Source organism: Pyrus communis, chromosome 8, assembly GCF_041283825.1.
Source record: "Pyrus communis isolate YQ-2024b chromosome 8, ASM4128382v1, whole genome shotgun sequence".
NCBI classification, from domain to species: Eukaryota; Viridiplantae; Streptophyta; class Magnoliopsida; order Rosales; family Rosaceae; genus Pyrus; species Pyrus communis.
The window spans coordinates 10,723,850-10,743,713 of NC_142572.1; positions in this window are offsets into that span (position 1 = coordinate 10,723,850).

Consider the following 19,864-nt stretch of genomic DNA (forward strand, 5'->3'; position numbering starts at 1 on the left):
GAGTAAGGCAAGTGAAAATGATACATTGAAGCATGTGGAGACAAACATAGGCTGAGTTATCCTCCAACCCTTTTCATTAAGAATTGGAAAGATTGAACAAAGAAACAGACCAAAGGGGTAAGCTCAGACCTTCGGGGAAGACCAAAAGAATCCTCCAGCCCAGTAGCACAAAGGAAAATCAACGATGGGCGGAAACCAGTTCAAGAATAAGCCTGTGGAATCAACAAAGTCAAGCATCAATGCAATCACCAAGGAGAAGATGGAATTTACATTCCACAACCAGATTTGCGTCCCTAAACTCTTCTCTTTGTTATTTACATTATGCCATGTTTAGTATGTTTAAGTGTTTTTTGTGTGTTTACTTATGTTTTGTGTGAATCTATGCTTAAAACATTGAGGACAATGTTTGATTTAAGTGTGTGGGGGTAACTAATGTTGTTAATGCAAATTCATGGGATTTTATCACCCATAACTTCAAATGTTGTTCCTTGCTGTTTTAAGGTGTTTTTAAGTTGTTTTAGAGTGTTTTAGTATGTTTTGTTTTTATAACTCCGAAAATCACATAAAAATTTGAAAAAAAATGTTTTGAAAAGCCTAAAAAGAGTGTTTTGAGTCGTTTTTTTTTTGTGTTTGTGTCTTAGGGTACCTTCCAACACAATGATAAGGATTTGGTCTGTAATTGCATGACGGTTAAAAAGAGTTATAAACATAGAGAAAAGTTGATTTACTTTTGGTAAATGCTTGGTTATGGTTATAATGTATGACTTCACATGCAATCATAAAAAATTCGTTTTTGTAACATGCTTGAAGGAAGGAACTCAAACAAACGCTACAACCCTGAGAGACTTGAGCCTATAACGTTCTTTGGAGAGTATAATCTGTGATTTCTTGTTTTCTAAAGTCGTTGCATGATCTCATTATTCTTTGCTTGGTTACTACTTAGAAGGCGTTTCATCATATAGTTCCAAATGCTAGAACTCATGCCCATTTCATTCAAAGCATGTTATTGATTTGCATAACACATATTCAAGAAGAAGTTGTGTAGTGACCACCACCATAGCCAAATAGCCTTACTTCCCATACTTCGTATATGTTGTAAGTTTTAACCCCGTTGATCCTTGTTTAGCCTTTATTCTTTGTTTACCCACATTTTCCTCACCTAGCCTAGTTTAGGACAATCCCCACCCTTGTTCTTAAAAGATAGTGAGCATGACTTAATTGAATTCCTTTTGAGTTACATTATGAAAGAAAATAAGTGTGGGGGAGAGAATGTTTAAGTGTTTGTGTTTTGAGATTCAAAAGAAAAGAAAAAAAAAAAATGAAAGAATAAGTGATTGAAGAAAGGTTCTAAAACACCAATTCTGGGCGTAAATTGTCTAAATTCTCCCTTTTTGTTCAAAAGTTGAGTTTTCATTCAAAAGTGAATTCTAAGTTGATTCAAATGCTTTGCTCACTATTTCTTTAAGAACCTTTGTTTTCCATATCCCTTCTTTGTTATCCACATACCCCAAGCCCCGTTACAACCCTTGACTTCTATCTTGAGTGTTGTGTATTTCAATTTGTGGAGTTTGAACTTGGTATGAGCTTATGGTGTCACTGGTTCTCGCGTCTAAGTAGTAGCATTCCATTCATGAGATCATATCTAAACATGCTCATTAACTCCAGAAATTGCGTTCTTTGTGATACATATATGTGAGTGTTCGTTTTCATGTTACATCAATCTTCTCACATATGACTAGATTAGGGTGTGTAGTTAGAAATTCTGAGTGAAAATCGAGTGCATATCTTGTAAGGAATTGAGCAAATTCTCTAAGGCATGTTACTACATTCAAAACATGGTTTTAAAGGCTTAATTGCGAACTAGTATGTGGTGACTATGGTTAAGAATGTACTTAAGGGTAAAGATGGCTAAATTCTGTGGGAATAATGATTTTTAACTTGTCATGTGCATTGGAAATCCCTGAAATGATTGTTTGGAAGGTGTAGGTTGTGTTTTACGTGTTTAGTGTCGTTTTGTTTATTTTTTTTTATTCTGTTTTGCTCGAGGACTAGCAAAAGATAAGTGTGGGGGAGTTTGATAGAAGCATATTCATGCGACTTAAATGGCTTGTTCTCGTGCATTTATGTTATGTTTCTCTAGTTATTTTAGTCCTTTATGCTTCTTTTGTGTGTTTTCAGGTTCTAAGGGCTTAGGGAGCAAGAAATTGCATTTTGAGGCTATTTGGGGCACTTTTGGGCAAGGATTGGATAGGTTAATCATGGAGCAAAGAGGATGGACGAAATTGAAGCCTTGTATGCTCTTTGGGGACATCAAACAAAGGGCCTAGCCCAATCAAACAAATCCTTTGACCCATGGAAAACCTCTAGCCCAATCAAACATATTATGCCATGCAAACCAACCTATTTTAGGCCCTTTCTATGTACTTAAACCCTAGCCCTTTAAACTAGCCCTATTATCACTTATCACTTTCATTCACTTATCACTCACCACATATCATTCATTTATCACTTAACATATCATTCACTTATCACTTATCATTATCATAATCATCTACACATTTCAACCATTTAAACATATGCATTTCAACTCACATGCACATGCACCACTAATCCCTTCACTTTCATGCCATCATTTCTTACCCCCCCAATGCCGTGAACTCCTTGAGCATTTCCAGTTTTTCCCCTTCTCTTTGTATTCACAAGTCACATGCATTCACTTCATCATTACACCACCACTCATTCTTTAAATCCACATGCACATTTAATCATTCATTCAAGCCCCCTTATGCCATGTTTCCCCCTTTGTTCCCACCCATCACATGCATCATCATCAAACAAACACTCAATGCCGTGCACTCCCACTTCATCATTCCAGCTTTCCAACTTAATTCACATGCATTCCATCCTTTAATATCCAACCCACATGCACTTTAATCATTCAATTACCCCATTCACACACCCTTTCTTCAAAACTAACCCGTGCATTCCCTTGTATTTCCACAATCTTAATCAGCCAACACATGCACAAATCCATCCATGCCGTGGGTTCCCTTTGCTCCCCTTGTGCAATTCCAGTTTTCACATGTGTCCTAGCTGTTTTTCCATCATTCCTCCACACAAATGCTTAAACAAACAGCCATATGTTCCCTCCACTACCCCTATAAATACCCTAGCATTCATTCATTCATGAACATCTCATTTCATACACTTCACACAACACAAACACAACCCTTATGCCGCAAATCCCCTTCCAATCTGTGCAGTTTTTATCCTCCATTTCAGCCACTATCCAACCACTTCCCATCCCTCCAAAACACTTCACATAATCCCCAAAGCTCACCTTAGACCTTGTGCCACAACAACGAGGAAGAGAAGAGTGCTTAAACGTTCATACAATTCAAGTTTGAGTTGTTGGAAAGTTTAGGTATTTCTTTGATTTCGATGTTTGAATTCAATTTTCTTTGTTTTGTAATGGAAGAGAAGAGTGCCTAAACGTTCATACAATTCAAGTTTGAGTTGTTGGAATGTTTAGTTGTTTCTTTGATTTCAAGGTTATGAGGAACTAAACCCCCTTTAGCTAGGGGGTGATTCGAAACTATGTTTATATTTGCAATATGAATTGATTACTTTTGGTTGGAATTTCATAAGTTGTGGATTCAATTCGTTTAACTGTTTGATTGATAACTTATTTATGTATGTTCATTGAGATTGCAAGCTTAATTTTCATGCATGAATATGACGCTAGAATATAAGTGAGTTTCACCTAAACGTTACGAACTTATATTCACAAGTAGTGGAGGTTGCTTATAAACAATCGCGTTAAACGAATTCTTGGCATAAGTTTCATGCGTATTCCATAGTAACGAATGCCTCGTCAACACTTATAATTTTCATTGAACTTAATGATCTTTGTTGAATGTCTCTATCATGCGTATTCCATAGTTAGGGACTTTGATTAAGAATAATTTGGTTGTAATGCGTATTCCATTCAATCCAACGAATTTAGGGAAATCTGAAAGTTAATCTAAGTGGACCTAATTAACTTGGAGCATTGAGTTTCACAACTTATCGAAAGACCAACTGAGAATCAATTTTGTATGCAAGTGTAACATGTGTGGAGAAGAACCCCTTGGCTATTCCATCATCCATATTTTCATCACATTCATATTTACATTTTGCCTTTAATTATATTCTGTCTTTTTAATTTAATATCGTCCAAACACATTTCCCCCATATTTCGTTGAGTCTTAATCATTTGTATTTGTTTTATTTTTGTATCTTTAAGCTTTTGGAGTCATAAACACTTGCAAATTCGTCTAAATCAAGTTCTAGCTTCTATTTGAGTCAATTTGATTGTTTTAAGCAGTTTAAGCCTTTCAAAGCTATTCTGAGTCATAGTAGTCTTGTTAAGAGTCTTTACATTTAGTTTTTGTGTTTTCAAGTAAATTCAAAATAGATTAGCACCCCTAGTTAATCCCCGGTTAGAACGATCCCTATTTGCTCATATACTACAATTGTCATCCATAGGGTTTAATTTGTGTGTCAAGTTAATTTACGCATCACATGTGTTGGCTGCAATGATGAAATGGATGGGAGTGCATGTGGCTTAATTAATTAAAGGGAGTGCATGTGCTTTGGCTGGAATGAATCATTATGGATGCATGTGCAATGTTTTAAAGGATGGAATGCATGTGAATATGATGGAAATCTGATGGTTATGAGTATGATAAGTGGTAAGTGAATGATATGACAAGTGATAAGTGAATGATATGATAAGTGGTGAATGATAAGATAAGTGAATGATATGATAAGTGGTGAATGATATGTGGTGAATGATAAGTGATAAGTGGTAGTGTGGCTGAAATGAAAGAGTGGAATGATGGAATGTTATGCACGGCTAAGGATATAGGAAAGGTTTAAATGTCCTAAAACTAAAGGGAACAAGGTTCCAACACTTTGGTCTTCAATTTCGTCCAACACTTTGGCTCCAAGCATAAGCTATCCATCCTTAGCCCAAAAGTGCTCCAAAAGTGTCCAAAATGCATCTTTTTGCTCCTTTAGCCCTTTGGACCTACAAACACACGAAAATAGCTTAAAGTACTAAAATAACTAAAGAAACATAACGTAAATGCACGAGAACAAGCAATTTAAGTCGCATGAATATGCTCCTATCAACATGCAAACTTCTATTCTCATACTTAAGCTGCTGGATCTCCTGCTTGAGACTTTCCACCTCTGCCATCAATGATTCCACCAGACGGGAGCGGGCAAGCAGGCGTTGGCCCATGTTGGACACAGAACTCGCACACTGAACACTAAGTGCGATGGACTCTTGAACGGCCAACTCATCGGACCGTCCTGACAGCAGCCTACTATCTTTTGGAGTGAGGAGGTTCCTAGCTACTATTGTAGCTGTTGTGGCGTCCTGCATCACGGAGTCTTCACCTGTGAGAGGACCGTTAGAAGAAAAGAAAGAAGGGCGCCATACGTTACCTTGACGCGGCGCGCCCGTATCACTGCTAAGGCTCAATTCCAAGCTAAGGTTCGATGAGTTTGCCATTTTCAAAAGTGTTCAAAGAGAAGGGGAGGACGAAGTTAAAATTTCAAAGGGCCGGAGACGATGTTCAAGAATGGGAAATCTTCAGAGTGTGTATGTTGGCGGTGATCGATACCTCTATAAGAAGCCAAGGCGACGCGTCCACCGATTCAAAGAGCCGGATTTTCCGGCGTAAGTTAGGCGACGCTCCCTCGGCTTTTCAGAAAACGCGTTCAACTTTGTCAAAAGATTTCTGACAAAGCTGAAAACACGTGGACGCCATCATCGCAACTACACATCTTTAGCCGACAAGCGCAAAGTTCGGCGACGCTTTCTCTGCTTTTCAGAAGACGCGTGCAGCTTTGTCAAAAGGAGCCGCATCTGCACTACCACGTGTCGTTCAGAAATCGAAGGGGCGCCTGCTCAGAAATCGAAGAGGCGTATTCAAAGATCGAAGAGGCGCCACTATTTCAAAAAGCCGGAGTTGCGGGATCAAAACGTTTGTCGACAAAGGTAAAAAGTACCACCACTTGCTATTATCTCTATATATGTCGACCTTCGTCTTTTATGGCAGGGCAAACCTGAAGAAAATGCCCAACTCTCTCTCACCTCTGAAGGCGCACTTCCAACAAAGCCTCTTGAAATACTCAATTTCTTCTTCCCCAAAGATGATACCAGATGTCTGGAGTACAGATGACCCAGGAGGAAACAGCACAACAAATACATGTGCTGATTCATTCACCGCTTCTTCAAAAGCAAAGGTATCTCATATCATCAAGGTCAAAAGCAAAAGTATCTCATATCATGCTCTTTCCCTGTCTTTTTCTTTGTCCTTGTTCTTACTCGCATGGCAAAGTAAAAGAAGCAATCAGCCGGCACTTGGAGTCAGTCTTCCGTTCTGGAGCCAACTGCCTGGAATCTATTCCTGATTGCTTACCTAGCGTTGCTCTCGAGTAGTCATCTTCAACGGTTGATACACTTCCGGAGAAGGGACAACTTCTGCAAAGGGGAGCGAGTAAGGCAAGTGAAAATGATACATTGAAGCATGTGGAGACAAACATAGGCTGAGTTATCCTCCAACCCTTTTCATTACGAATTGGAAAGATTGAACAAAGAAACAGACCAAAGGGGTAAGCTCAGACCTTCGGGGAAGACCAGAAGAATCCTCCAGCCCAGTAGCACAAAGGAAAATCAATGATGGGCGGCAACCAGTTCGAGAGTAAGCCTGTGGAATCATCAAGATCAAGCCTCAATGCAATCAACAAAGAGAAGATGGAATTTACACTCCATAACCAGATTTGCGTCCCTAAACTCTTCTCTTTGTTAATTACATTTTGCCATGTTTAGTATGTTTAAATGCTTTTTGTGTGTTTACTTATGTTTTGTGTGAATCTATGCTTAAAACATTGAGGACAATGTTTGATTTAAGTGTGGGGGGGTAACTAATGTTGTTAATGCAAATTCGTGGGATTTTATCACCCATAACTTCAAATGTTGTTCCTTGTTGTTTTAAGGTGTTTTTAAATTGTTTTAGAGTGTTTTAGTGTGTTTTGTTTTATAACTCCGAAAATCACATAAAAATTTGAAAAATATGTTTTGAAAAACCCAAAACAAAAAAAGTGTTTTGAGTCGTTTTTGTGTGTTTGTGTCTTAGGGTACCTTCCAACACAATGATAAGGATTTGGTTTGTAATTGCATGACTATTAAAAAGAGTTATTAACATAGAGAAAAGTTTGATTTACTCTTGGTATATGCTTGGTTATGGTTATAATGTATGACTTCACATGCAATCATAAAAGAAAAAATTCGTTTTTGTAACATGCTTGAAGGAAGGAACTCAAACAAACGCTACAACCCTGTGAGACTCGAGCCATTACCTTCTTTGGAGAGTTATTTTCTGTGATTCTTTGTTTTCTAAAGTTGTTGCATGATCTCATTATTCCTTGCTTGGTTGCTACTTAGAATGCAATTGTATCATGATAGAACTAAATGCTAGAACTTATATCCGTTTCATTCAAAGCATGACATTGAATTGCATAACATATATCAAGATGAAGTTGTGTAGTTGCCACCATAACCAAATAGCCTTACTTCCCATATTTCGTATTTATTGTAAGTTTTAACCCCGTTGAGCCTCGTTTAGCCTTTATTCTTTGTTAACCCACATCACCCCTTACCTAGCCTAGAGTAGGACTTTCCTATACCCTTGTTCTTAAAGTATAGTGAGCATGACTTAAATGAATTCCTTTTGAGTTACATTATGCAAGAAAATGAGTGTGGGGGAGTAAAAGTTTGTTCTTACGTTTATATGTATGTTTTGAGATTCAAAAGAAAAGGAAGAAGAAAAGAAAAAAAAAAAAAAAAAAAAAAAAGAGTGAAAATAAGTAAGAATGAACTCACGAGCGTTGATGGTTGAAGAAAGGGTCCAAAAAGTTGAATATGGCCCTAAGTTTTGTGTGACTTTCCCTTGGGTGTTCAAAGTTGACTTCTGCGTTCTTAAGGGAATTCTAAGTGCTTAATTCAATACTTTGCTCACTATTGCTTTAAGAATGTTTGTTTATCCTTCACCTTTCATTGTTAGCCAATACCCTAGCCCCGTTACAACCCTTTGACTTCTATCTTGAGTGTTATGTGTTTCAAAATGTGGAGTTTGGAATTGATATGAGTTTATGGTGTCACTGGTTCTCGCGTCTAAGTAGTAGCATTCCATTCATGAGATCATATCTAAACATGCTTATTAACTCCAGAAATTGCTTCCTTTGAAATACATATATGTGAGTGTTCGTTTTTATGTTTACATCAATCTTCTCACATATAACTAGTTTAGGGTGTGTAGTCAGAAAATCTGAGTGAAAACTGAGTGCATATCTTGTAAGGAATTGAGCAAATTCTCTAAGGCATGTTACTACATTCAAAACATGGTTTTAAATACTTAATTGTGAAATAGTATGTGGTGACTGTGATTAAGAATGTAATTAAGTGTGAAGATGACTAAAATCTGTGGGAATGATGATTTTTAACATGTCATGTGCATTGGAAATCCCTAAGACGATTGTTGGAAGGTTTAGGTTTTGTTTTGTTTTTTTTGTTTTGCTCGAGGACTAGCAAAAGATAAGTGTGGGGGAGTTTGATAGGAGCATATTCATGCGACTTAAATGGCTTGTTCTCGTGCATTTACGTTATGTTTCTCTCGTTATTTTAGTCCTTTATGCTTCTTTTGTGTGTTTTCAGGTTCTAAGGGCCTAGGGAGCAAGAAAGTGCATTTTGAGGTCATTTGGAGCATTTTTGGGCATGGATTGGATAGCTTATCCATGGAGCCAAGAGGATGGACGAATTTGAAGGCCTTGTATTCACTTTGGACATAAAACAAAGGGCCTAGCCCATTCTCTCTTATTCTCTCCCTTATAGCCATGCAAAGAACCATCCAATCCATCAAAAACAATCCATCAATTCACATGCAAAACCACCATTAACACACATGCACCCAAACAAAGCCAACCTAGCTAACCCTACATGCATTCTTTATTCACTCTTCATCATTGCATTTATTCTCCAAACACTTTCATTAATTAAAACACATTTGCACATCCACTCATTCTTTCCCCAAAGCCGTGCATTCCCAATCCCTTTCCAACATTTCACATGCATTTCCACCTTGGTCATGCTTTCCCATTTCATTATTCATTCACTTTGCATTCATTCAATCAACCCACATGCACTTTAATCATTCAAACATGTAGCCACATAATCATTCACCCTATCCATTCTTTGTCACAAAACAATGTCACATACACTCATCATCACACAACCTAGCTAACCCTACATGCATTATTTATTAACTCTTCATCATGCATCAACATTTTAAATCATCAAAAAACCAACCCATTGCCGTGCATAATCTCTCATCATTTCAGCCACATTTCTAACTTACATGCATCACATTCATTTCCAAACAACAATCACTTCAAATGCCATGCATTCACATGCATTTACACCACCAAAAACCCCTTTGCCGTGGGCTTTCAATGCCTTTCCAGCTTTCCCTTTTATTTTCCAGCTTTCCCTTTTATTTTCCAGCTTTCACATGTTGTCCTAGCTGTTTTTCCATCATTCCTCCACACAAACACCTTAAACAAACAGCCATATACATCTCCACTCCTCCTATAAATACCCTTGCATTCCCATCATTCAAAGGCATCTCATTTTTCATTCACAACACAAACACAACACAAACACAACCCTTGTGCCCCAAATCCCTTTCCATTTCTGTGCAGTTTTTATCCTCCATTTCAGCCACTATCCAACCACTTCCCATCCCTCCAAAACACTTCACATAATCCCCAAAGCTCACCTTAGACCTTGTGACACAACAACGAGGAAGAGAAGAGTGCCTAAACGTTCATACAATTCAAGTTTGAGTTGTTGGAATGTTTAGGTGTTTCTTTGATTTCAATGTTTGAATTCAATTTTCTTTGTTTTGTAATGGAAGAGAAGAGTGCCTAAACGTTCATACAATTCAAGTTTGAGTTGTTGGAATGTTTAGTTGTTTCTTTGATTTCAAGGTTATGAGGAACTAAACCCCCTTTAGCTAGGGGGTGATTCGAAACTATGTTTATATTTGCAATATGAATTGATTACTTTTGGTTGGAATTTCATAAGTTGTGGATTCAATTCGTTTAACTGTTTGATTGATAACTTATTTATGTATGTTCATTGAGATTGCAAGCTTAATTTTCATGCATGAATATGACGCTAGAATATAAGTGAGTTTCACCTAATCGTTATGAACTTATATTCACAAGTAGTGGAGGTTGCTTATAAACAATCGCGTTAAACGAATTCTTGGCATAAGTTTCATGCGTATTCCATAGTAACGAATGCCTCATCAACACTTATAATTTTCATTGAACTTAATGATCTTTGTTGAATGTCTCTATCATGCGTATTCCATAGTTAGGGACTTTGATTAAGAATAATTTGGTTGTAATGCGTATTCCATTCAATCCAACGAATTTAGGGAAATCTGAAAGTTAATCTAAGCGGACCTAATTAACTTAGAGCATTGAGTTTCACAACTTATCGAAAGACCAACTGAGAATCAATATTGTATGCAAGTGTAACATGTGTGGAGAAGAACCCCTTGGCTATTCCATCATCCATATTTTCATCACATTCATATTTACATTTTGCCTTTAATTATATTCTGTCTTTTTAATTTAATATCGTCCAAACACATTTCCCCCATATTTCGTTGAGTCTTAATCATTCGTATTTGTTTTATTTTTGTATCTTTAAGCTTTTGGAGTCATAAACACTTGCAAATTCGTCTAAATCAAGTTCTAGCTTCTATTTGAGTCAATTTGATTGTTTTAAGCAGTTTGAGCCTTTCAAAGCTATTCTGAGTCATAGTAGTCTTGTTAAGAGTCTTTACATTTAGTTTTTGTGTTTTCAAGTCAATTCAAAATAGATTAGCACCCCTAGTTAATCCCCGGTTAGAACGATCCCTACTTACATCATTACTACAATTGTCACAAATAGGGTTTAGTTTGTGTGCGTATAAATATCGCATCAAAGTACATTTTCTTGGGGGAAGAGGAGACCTTACCTGTCATTATTTCTTCATCACTCACGGCACAAGAAGAAGAGAAACTAGTGCGTGTTTTGAAGGAGTTCAAATCTGCCCTAGGTTGGACATTGCCCGATATCAAAGGTATTAGTCCCGCCACATGTATGCATCACATATTTCTTGAGGAGGGGGCCAAACCAACGAGAGAGGCTCAACGCCGTCTCAACCCTCCGATTATGGAAGTGGTGAAAAAGGAGATAATCAAACTCCTTGATTGTCGAGTGATTTACCCCATCTCCGATAGTCGTTGGGTTTCACCTATCCAATGTGTTCCCAAGAAATCTAGAGTGACGGTTGTGGAGAATGCGGAGAATGAGCTTGTGCCCACCCGAATCCAAACCGGTTGGCGCGTATGCACTGATTATAGGAAGATAAACGCCACCACAAGGAAGGACCACTTCCCATTGCCGTTCCTAGATCAAATGCTTGAGAGGTTAGCGGGTCATTCATTTTATTGTTTTCTTGATGGATATTCTGGTTATAATCAAATTGTTATTGCCCCGGATGATCAAGAAAAGACCACTTTTACTTGTCCCTTTGGAACGTTTGCATATCGACGCATGCCATTCGGTTTGTGCAATGCTCCTGCCACGTTTCAAAGGTGTATGGTTAGCATATTTTCTGATTATGTTGAGAGGATTACTGAAATATTCATGGATGACTTTAGTGTGTTTGGTGATTGCTTTGATCATTGTTTAAATAATCTGACCTTAATTTTGAAACGTTGTGTTGAAACAAATCTTGTGCTTAATTGGGAAAAATGTCACTTCATGGTTAAGCAAGGTATTGTTCTAGGACATAATATTTCTGAAAAAGGCATTGAAGTAGATAAATCTAAGGTAGACCTTGTTCGTCACTTACGCTCTCCAACTTCGGTTAGAGAGGTTCGTTCGTTTCTTGGTCACGCAGGTTTTTATAGGCGTTTCATAAAGGATTTCTCCAAGATTGCGCAGCCACTATGCCGATTGCTCCAAAAAGAGGTGGTTTTCGAGTTCAACGAGGCGTGTGAGAAAACATTCAACCACCTCAAGGACCTCCTCACCACGACACCAATCATCACTCCACCAGATTGGTCCATTCCCTTTGAGTTGATGTGTGATACATCGGATTATGCCCTTGGAGCTGTTTTGGGCCAAAGGAAAAACAAACAGCCACATGTTATTTATTATGCTTCACGCACTTTAAATGATGCTCAGTTGAATTATTCTACAACCGAAAAAGAACTTTTGGCGGTTGTATTTGCATTAGATAAGTTTAGATCATATCTCATCGGTACTAAAGTAATTGTTTTCACTGGCCATGCAGCCTTGAAGTATCTTCTCACCAAAAAGGAGGCCAAACCAAGGCTTATTCGTTGGATGCTCCTACTTCAAGAATTCGACATTGAAATTAGGGACAAGAAGGGATGTGAAAACGCAGTGGCTGACCACCTAAGTCGAATGGTGCATGAAGAAGAGGACCTTCCCATTTTAGAAACGTTTCCGGATGAACAACTTCTGTCCGTTGAGGTAAGTACCCCTTGGTATGCCGATTTGGTTAATTTTTTGGTGTCTAAGCAAGTTCCTAGCACCTTAAGCAAGGCTCAACATGATAAATTAAAAAAGGATGCACGTTTTTATGTTTGGGATGACCCTTATTTGTGGAAAATATGCCCGGATCAGATTGTGCGTCGTTGTGTTCATGAAACTGAGTTTAATTCCATTTTGAGTTTTTGCCATACATATGCATGTGGTGGACACTTTGGCACACAACGCACAGCGTTTAAGGTTCTTGAAAGTGGTTTTTATTGGCCTACATTGTTTAGAGATGCTAGGGCTTTTTGCTTAACATGTGATCGATGTCAAAAGACCGGAAGTTTAGGCCAAAGAGACCAAATGCCGCAAACCCCAATCCTTGTTGTTGAAATCTTTGATGTTTGGGCTATTGATTTTATGGGTCCTTTCCCTATGTCGTTTGGTTATACTTACATTCTACTTGCCGTTGATTATGTGTCAAAGTGGGTGGAAGCTAAAGCCACCCGAACTAACGATTCTAGAGTTGTTGCAGATTTTGTAAAATCTAACATTTTCTCTAGATTTGGGATGCCTCGAGTGCTCATAAGCGATGGTGGGTCTCATTTTTGCAACCGCACCATTGCGGCGTTGCTCAAGAAGTACAACGTGATGCATAAGGTTTCCACACCTTATCACCCCCAAACAAGTGGCCAAGCCGAAGTTTCAAATCGAGAAATAAAGCAAATCCTGGAAAAGACTGTTGGGCCGAATAGAAAAGATTGGAGCTTGCGTTTGGAGGATGCACTGTGGGCCTATCGAACGGCTTACAAAACGCCCATTGGTATGTCCCCATTTCGGCTAGTCTATGGCAAGCCATGCCATCTACCCGTGGAGCTTGAGCACAAGGCACATTGGGCGGTCAGGACCTTTAATATGGATGTGGACACGACTGGAACCCATAGGAAGCTACAATTGAACGAGCTTGAAGAGATTCGGCATGAGGCGTATGACAATGCCCGGATTTACAAGGAGAAGACCAAGGCCGTCCATGACAAGATGATTAGAGGCAAAACCTTCTCAATCGGGCAGAAAGTGTTGTTATTCAATTCTCGTCTTCGGTTATTCCCCGGTAAGTTACTTTCTAAGTGGGTTGGTCCATTTGTTATCACTAATGTTTTTGTGCATGGCGCAGTCCAAATACAAAGTTTGAAAACTGGACAAGAATTCAAGGTGAATGGCCATAGATTGAAACCCTACTACGAGAACTTTGTTGAGCATGTTGTGGAGGAGATCCCATTGCATGCTGTGGGCTCCACTGGGGAATGAGCATACCATCGTCCGGCTGCAAGACGTTAAAGCAAGCGCTTCGTGGGAGGCAACCCATGCAATCACCAAGGAGAAGATGGAATCTACACTCCACAACCAGATTTGCGTACCTAACCTCTTCTCTTTGTTATTTACATTCTGCCATGCTTAGTGTGTTTAGTTGCTGTTTGTGTGTTTACTTTTGTTTGGAGTGATTTTAGGCTTAAAACATTGAGGACAATGTTTGATTTAAGTGTGGGGGGGTAACTAATGTTGTTGATGCAAATTCGTGGGATTTTATCACCCATAACTTCCAATGTTGTTCCTTGCTGTTTTTAAGTGTTTTTAAGCTATTTTAGAGTGTTTTAGTGTGTGTTGACTTAAAAATCCGAAAAACCCATAAACATTTGAAAAATTGTTTTGAAAAACCCAAAAAGAGTTGTTTTTGTGTGTTTGTTTGTGTCGTAGGTTACCTTCCAACACAATGATGAGGATTTGGTTTTTAATTGCATGATGGTTAAAGAAAGTTACAAACATGGATGGACGTTTGATGTACTCTTTGGTTTATGCTTGGTTGTAGTTATAGTTTACGAATTCACATGTAATCACAAAGGAAAATTAGTTTTTGTAACATGCTTGAAGGAATGAACTCAAACTAACGCTACGTCCCTGTGAGACTTGAGCTTAAACGTTTATTTAGAGAGTAAGAATCTATGCATCATTGTTTTCTAAAGTCGTTGCATGATCTCATTATTCTTTGCTTGGTTACTACTTAGAAGGCGTTTCATCACTTAGTTCCAAATGCTAGAACTCATGCCCATTTCATTCAAAGTATGATATTGATTTGCATAACACATATTCAAGATGAAGTTGTGTAGTGACCACCATAAAAACCAAATAGCCGTGTGCCCTTCACTCATTTTGTGTTTAAGTTTAACCCCATTGAGCCGTGTTAGCCATGTTCTTTGTTAACCCATATCATCCTCACCTAGCCTAGATTAGGACCATCCGTACCCTTGTTCTTGAAGCATAGTAAGCATGAATGAATTCCCTTTGATTAACGTGTTGCAGAAAATAAGTGTGGGGGAAGGATTATTGATGTGAGTTATGTGCCATAGGCACGGCTAGAAAAAAAAAAAGAAAAAAAAAGAAAAGAAAAGAAAAAGAAGTGAAAAAGAGTTGAAAAGAGGTAAAAAAGAGTTCCAAAGTATTGGTTGTTGAAGTAAGGGTCCAAAACAATGAATTAGGCCCTAAGAGTTGTTTGAATCTCCCCTATTTTTTCTAAAAGTTGATTTCTGCATTCTAAGTGAATTCTAAGTCTCAATTTCATTACTTTGCTTGCTATTTGATAGGAGCATATTCATGCGACTTAAATGGCTTGTTCTCGAACATTTACGTTATGTTTCTTTAGTTATTTTAGTCCTTTATGCTTCTTTTGTGTGTTTTCAGGATCATAAGACGTGTTTGACGAAAGGATGCATTGTGGTGTGTTTTGGGGCCTTTTGGAGCACTATTGGGCTAAGGATGGATAGCTTATGCTTGGAGCCCAAGTGTTGGATGAAATTGAAGGCCTTGTATGCACTTGAGGACACAAAACAATGGCCCTAACCCAATTACATAACACCTTGCCATGGGCTTAACACAAACACCATTCCTTGCCATGCAAGGGGGAGCAATTTGGGTCCATTTTATGCACTTAAACCCTAGCCCAATTACACACCATTGCAGCCAAATCCATTCTTTGCCATGCACATTCACCACCAATTCAACCACATGCACTTATTCCTCCATCATTACACAACATTGCAGCCACATGCACCAAAATCCATCCATGCCGTGCACTTCCCTTGCCATTTTCAGCCATCACAATTCATCATTACAGCCACCATTCACCCTAGTTGTCAATCACATACTTTCCCATTGTATAATTCATCCACATGCATCTTTAACCAACAAACAAATCAGCCACAACACACAAAAACAACCCATGCCGTGGCCACCCTTGCAATTCCAGCATTCCACCAAGTTTTCCTAGCTGTTTTTCACATGCATTCATTCATAATCATTCACTCACCTTGCAGCCACATATCCACCCACCTCCTAGCTGTCATGTTCCCTCTTATTTACCTATAAATAAGCATCCATTGCAGCCACAATTTATTCATTCCATTCACCACACAACACACAACACAAACACACATCCCTTGCCGTGTATCCCCTTCCATTTTGTGCAGTTTTTCTCCTCCATTGCAGCCACTATCCAACCACTTTCCATCCCTCCAAAACACTTCACACCATCACACAACCTATCCTTAAACCTTGTGCTACAACAACGAGGAAGAGAAGAGTGCCTAAACGTTCATACAATTCAAGTTTGAGTTGTTGGAATGTTTAGGTGTTTCTTTGATTTCAATGTTTAATTTCAATTCTCTTTGTTTTGTACGTATGAGGAATGGAAGAGAAGAGTGCCTAAACGTTCATACAATTCAAGTTTGAGTTGTTGGAATGTTTAGGTGTTTCTTTGATTTCAAAGTTATGACGAACTAAACCCCCTTTAGCTAGGGGGTGATTCGAAACTATGTTTATATTTGCAATATGAATTGATTAACTTTCGTTAGAATTTCATAAGTTGTGGATTCAATTTGTTTAACCGTTTGATTGATAACTTATTTATGTATGTTTATTAAGAATGCGCGCTTAATTTTCATGCATGAATATGACGCTAGAATATAAGTGAGTTTCACCTAATCGTTACGAACTTATATTCACAAGTAGTGGAGGTTGCTTATAAACAATCGCGTTAAATGAATTCTTGGCACGAGTTTCATGCTCATCATAGTAACGAATGCCTCGTCAACACTTATAGTTTTCATAATGCTTAATGATCTTTGATTGTATCTTTATTGTGCTGTTCACGTAAAGGACTTTTGGAGAATGTTGTGAATTGCGTTGCGCAAACCCATCCAATTCATTAACTTAAGGAAAACTTGACGGTTAATTTAAGCGGACCTAATTAACCCGGAGTGTTGAGTTTCATAATTTATCGAAAGACCAACTGAGAATCAATCTTGTATGCAAGTGTAACATGTGTGGAGAAGAACCCCTTGGCTATTCCATCATCCATATTTTCATCACATTCATATTTACGTTTTGCCTTTAATTACAATTTGTGCAATTTAGTTAATTTCGTCAAAAACTCAACCCCCCCCCCCCCCCATCTTTTGTTAAGTCTTAATCATTCGTATTTGTTTTATTTTTGTGTTTTCAAGTATTTGAAGTCTTGTGTACTTGTTTTGAGTTCTTGTTAAGTAAGTTAAGTGTTTTAAAAGTTAGTTTTATTTATTTGAATCAAGTGTTTAGCACCCCTAGTTAATCCCCGGTTAGAACGATCATTACTACAATTGTCACAAATAGGGTTTAGTTTGTGTGCGTATAAATCTCGCATCACTATTGCTTAAGGAACTTTTGTTTATCCCTATCTTTCCTTGTTAGCCAATACCCCAAGCCCCGTTACAACCCTTGACTTCTATCTTGAGTGTTGTGCATTTCAATTTGTGGAGTTTGAATTTGGTATGAGCATATGGTGTTACTGGTTCTCGCATCTAAGTAGTAGCATAACTAGTGAGGAATTGAGGGAATTCTCTAAGGCATGTTACTACATTCAAAATGTGTTTTAATTGATTAAATACAAACTAGTGAATGGTGACTATGATTAAGTATGTGCTCGAGGGGAAGGAAGACTAAAAGCTATGTGAGTAATGATCTTTGACATGTCATGTTTCATTGGAAATCCCTGAGGCAAACGTTGGAAGGTTTAGGTTTTGTTTTGTTTGTTTTGTTTCGTCTTATTCTTTAGTTGTTTTGTTTTGCTCGAGGACTAGCAAAAGTTAAGTGTGGGGGAATTTGATAGGAGCATATTCATGTGACTTAATTAGCTTGTTCTCGTGCATTTATGTTGTGTTTCCTTAGCTATTTTAGTGTTTAAAGTCACTTTTGTGTATTTTCAGATTATAAGGCCAAAGTGTGCAAGAAGATGCAAATTGGAGTCTTTTGGAGCAAAAGAGGAATGAATGAGTTGAAGACTTGAAGAAACGATGAATTCCTACTCTAACTATGAATTCCTACTCCAACGATGAATTCCTACTCAAACGAGGATTCCTACTTCAACAAGGATTCCTACTTGAAGTAGGAAAGTTAACCCTAGGTTTCCCGTTTTGGTAACCTTTCCTAATCTAAACGTCCATATTTTCTAGCCACTTTGAAGGCCTTGTAGGCACTTTAGGACACAAAGCAAAGGCCCTAGCCCCCTTAAACCTCTTTGCCGTGCCTTTCCCCTAATTCCCTTCCCTTGCCGTGCAAGGAGGGGTAGTTTTGTCCCATTTTATGCACCTAAACCCTAACCCTAAACCCTAGCCGCACCTATTAATCAATTCCCTTTTAATTTCTGATTTTATTTCCTAATTCTAGCAGCCTTTGAATTAATTTTAGTTAATAAAAATTAGCTAGGGTTTTATTTTCTGAAACCATACATATTTCAAACCCTAGCCGCTATTCTATTCATTCACAATTTTCATTCATCCATCATCCATATCAGCCGCAAATTCCATCCCTTTTCTCTCATCATTCAGCCACCATAAACCTAATTTCACCCTAGAGCCTATTCATTCATTGACACTTTTCATCATTCACCATATTCACCCTAAGCCGCAGCCACCATCCCATTATTCTTCTTTGCCGCAGCCACTTCACCCTTCCAGCCACCATTCCTAACCTCCATACACCTTCCCATCTCCTTGCCGCATCACCATAACTCCCTAAATCTATTCCCAAACCAGAAAAACATCCAAATCATCCATAAAACCTCGATGCAAACTCTCCAACCTATTTGGATACGAGTGGGCACAAGCTCGTTCTTTTCATTCTTCACCACAGTGACTCCAGATTTCTTCGAAACAACTTGGACTGGGGAAACCCAACAACTATCAAAGATTGGATAGATCACTCCACAATCAAGTAGCTTGATAATCTCATTTTTCATGACTTCCATCATTGGAGGGTTGAGTCGGCGTTGAGCCTCTCGAAATGGTTTAGCCCCTTCCTCCAAAAGTATACGATGCATGCATGTGGTAGGACTTATTCCCTTGATATCGGCCAAGGTCCATCCAATGGCTGTGTTGTATTCCTTTAACACTCTCACCAACTTTTCTTCTTCTTGTGTCGTGAGTGATGAAGAAACTATGACGGGCAAAGTTTGTTGTTCTCCCAAGAAGACATATTTCAAGTGGTTTGGTAATGGTTCAAGCTCAAAGGAAGGTGGCTGTATCACTTAACGAAGCAACTTATTAATAGAAACGGAATCTAAAATTGGGATTGGAGACTTACCATATTGTTATGGCAATGATTTTAGAGCAACCACCATCTCAACTATTTCTTCGTAAGGGAGCACGGCATGGTATTCTTCAATGGTGCCGTGGGTGTGGTTTGCTGCTGCCCCTTGGTTCAAAATTTGGTACGTGAATTATACGCACACAAACTAAACCCTATTTGTGACAATTGTAGTAATGATGTAAGTAGGGATCGTTCTAACCGGGGATTAACTAGGGGTGCTAAACACTTGATTCAAATAAATAAAACTAATTTTTAAAACACTTAACTTACTTAACAAGAACTCAAAACAAGTACACAATACTTCAAATACTTGAAAACACAAAAATAAAACAAATACGAATGATTAAGACTTAACAAAAGATGGGGGGGGGATTGTGTTTGGATGAGATTAAATTAAATGGACAGAATATAATTAAGGGCAAAATGTAAATATGTATGTGATGAAAATATGGATGATGGAATAGCCAAGGGGTTCTTCTCCACACATGTTACACTTGCATACAAGATTGATTCTCA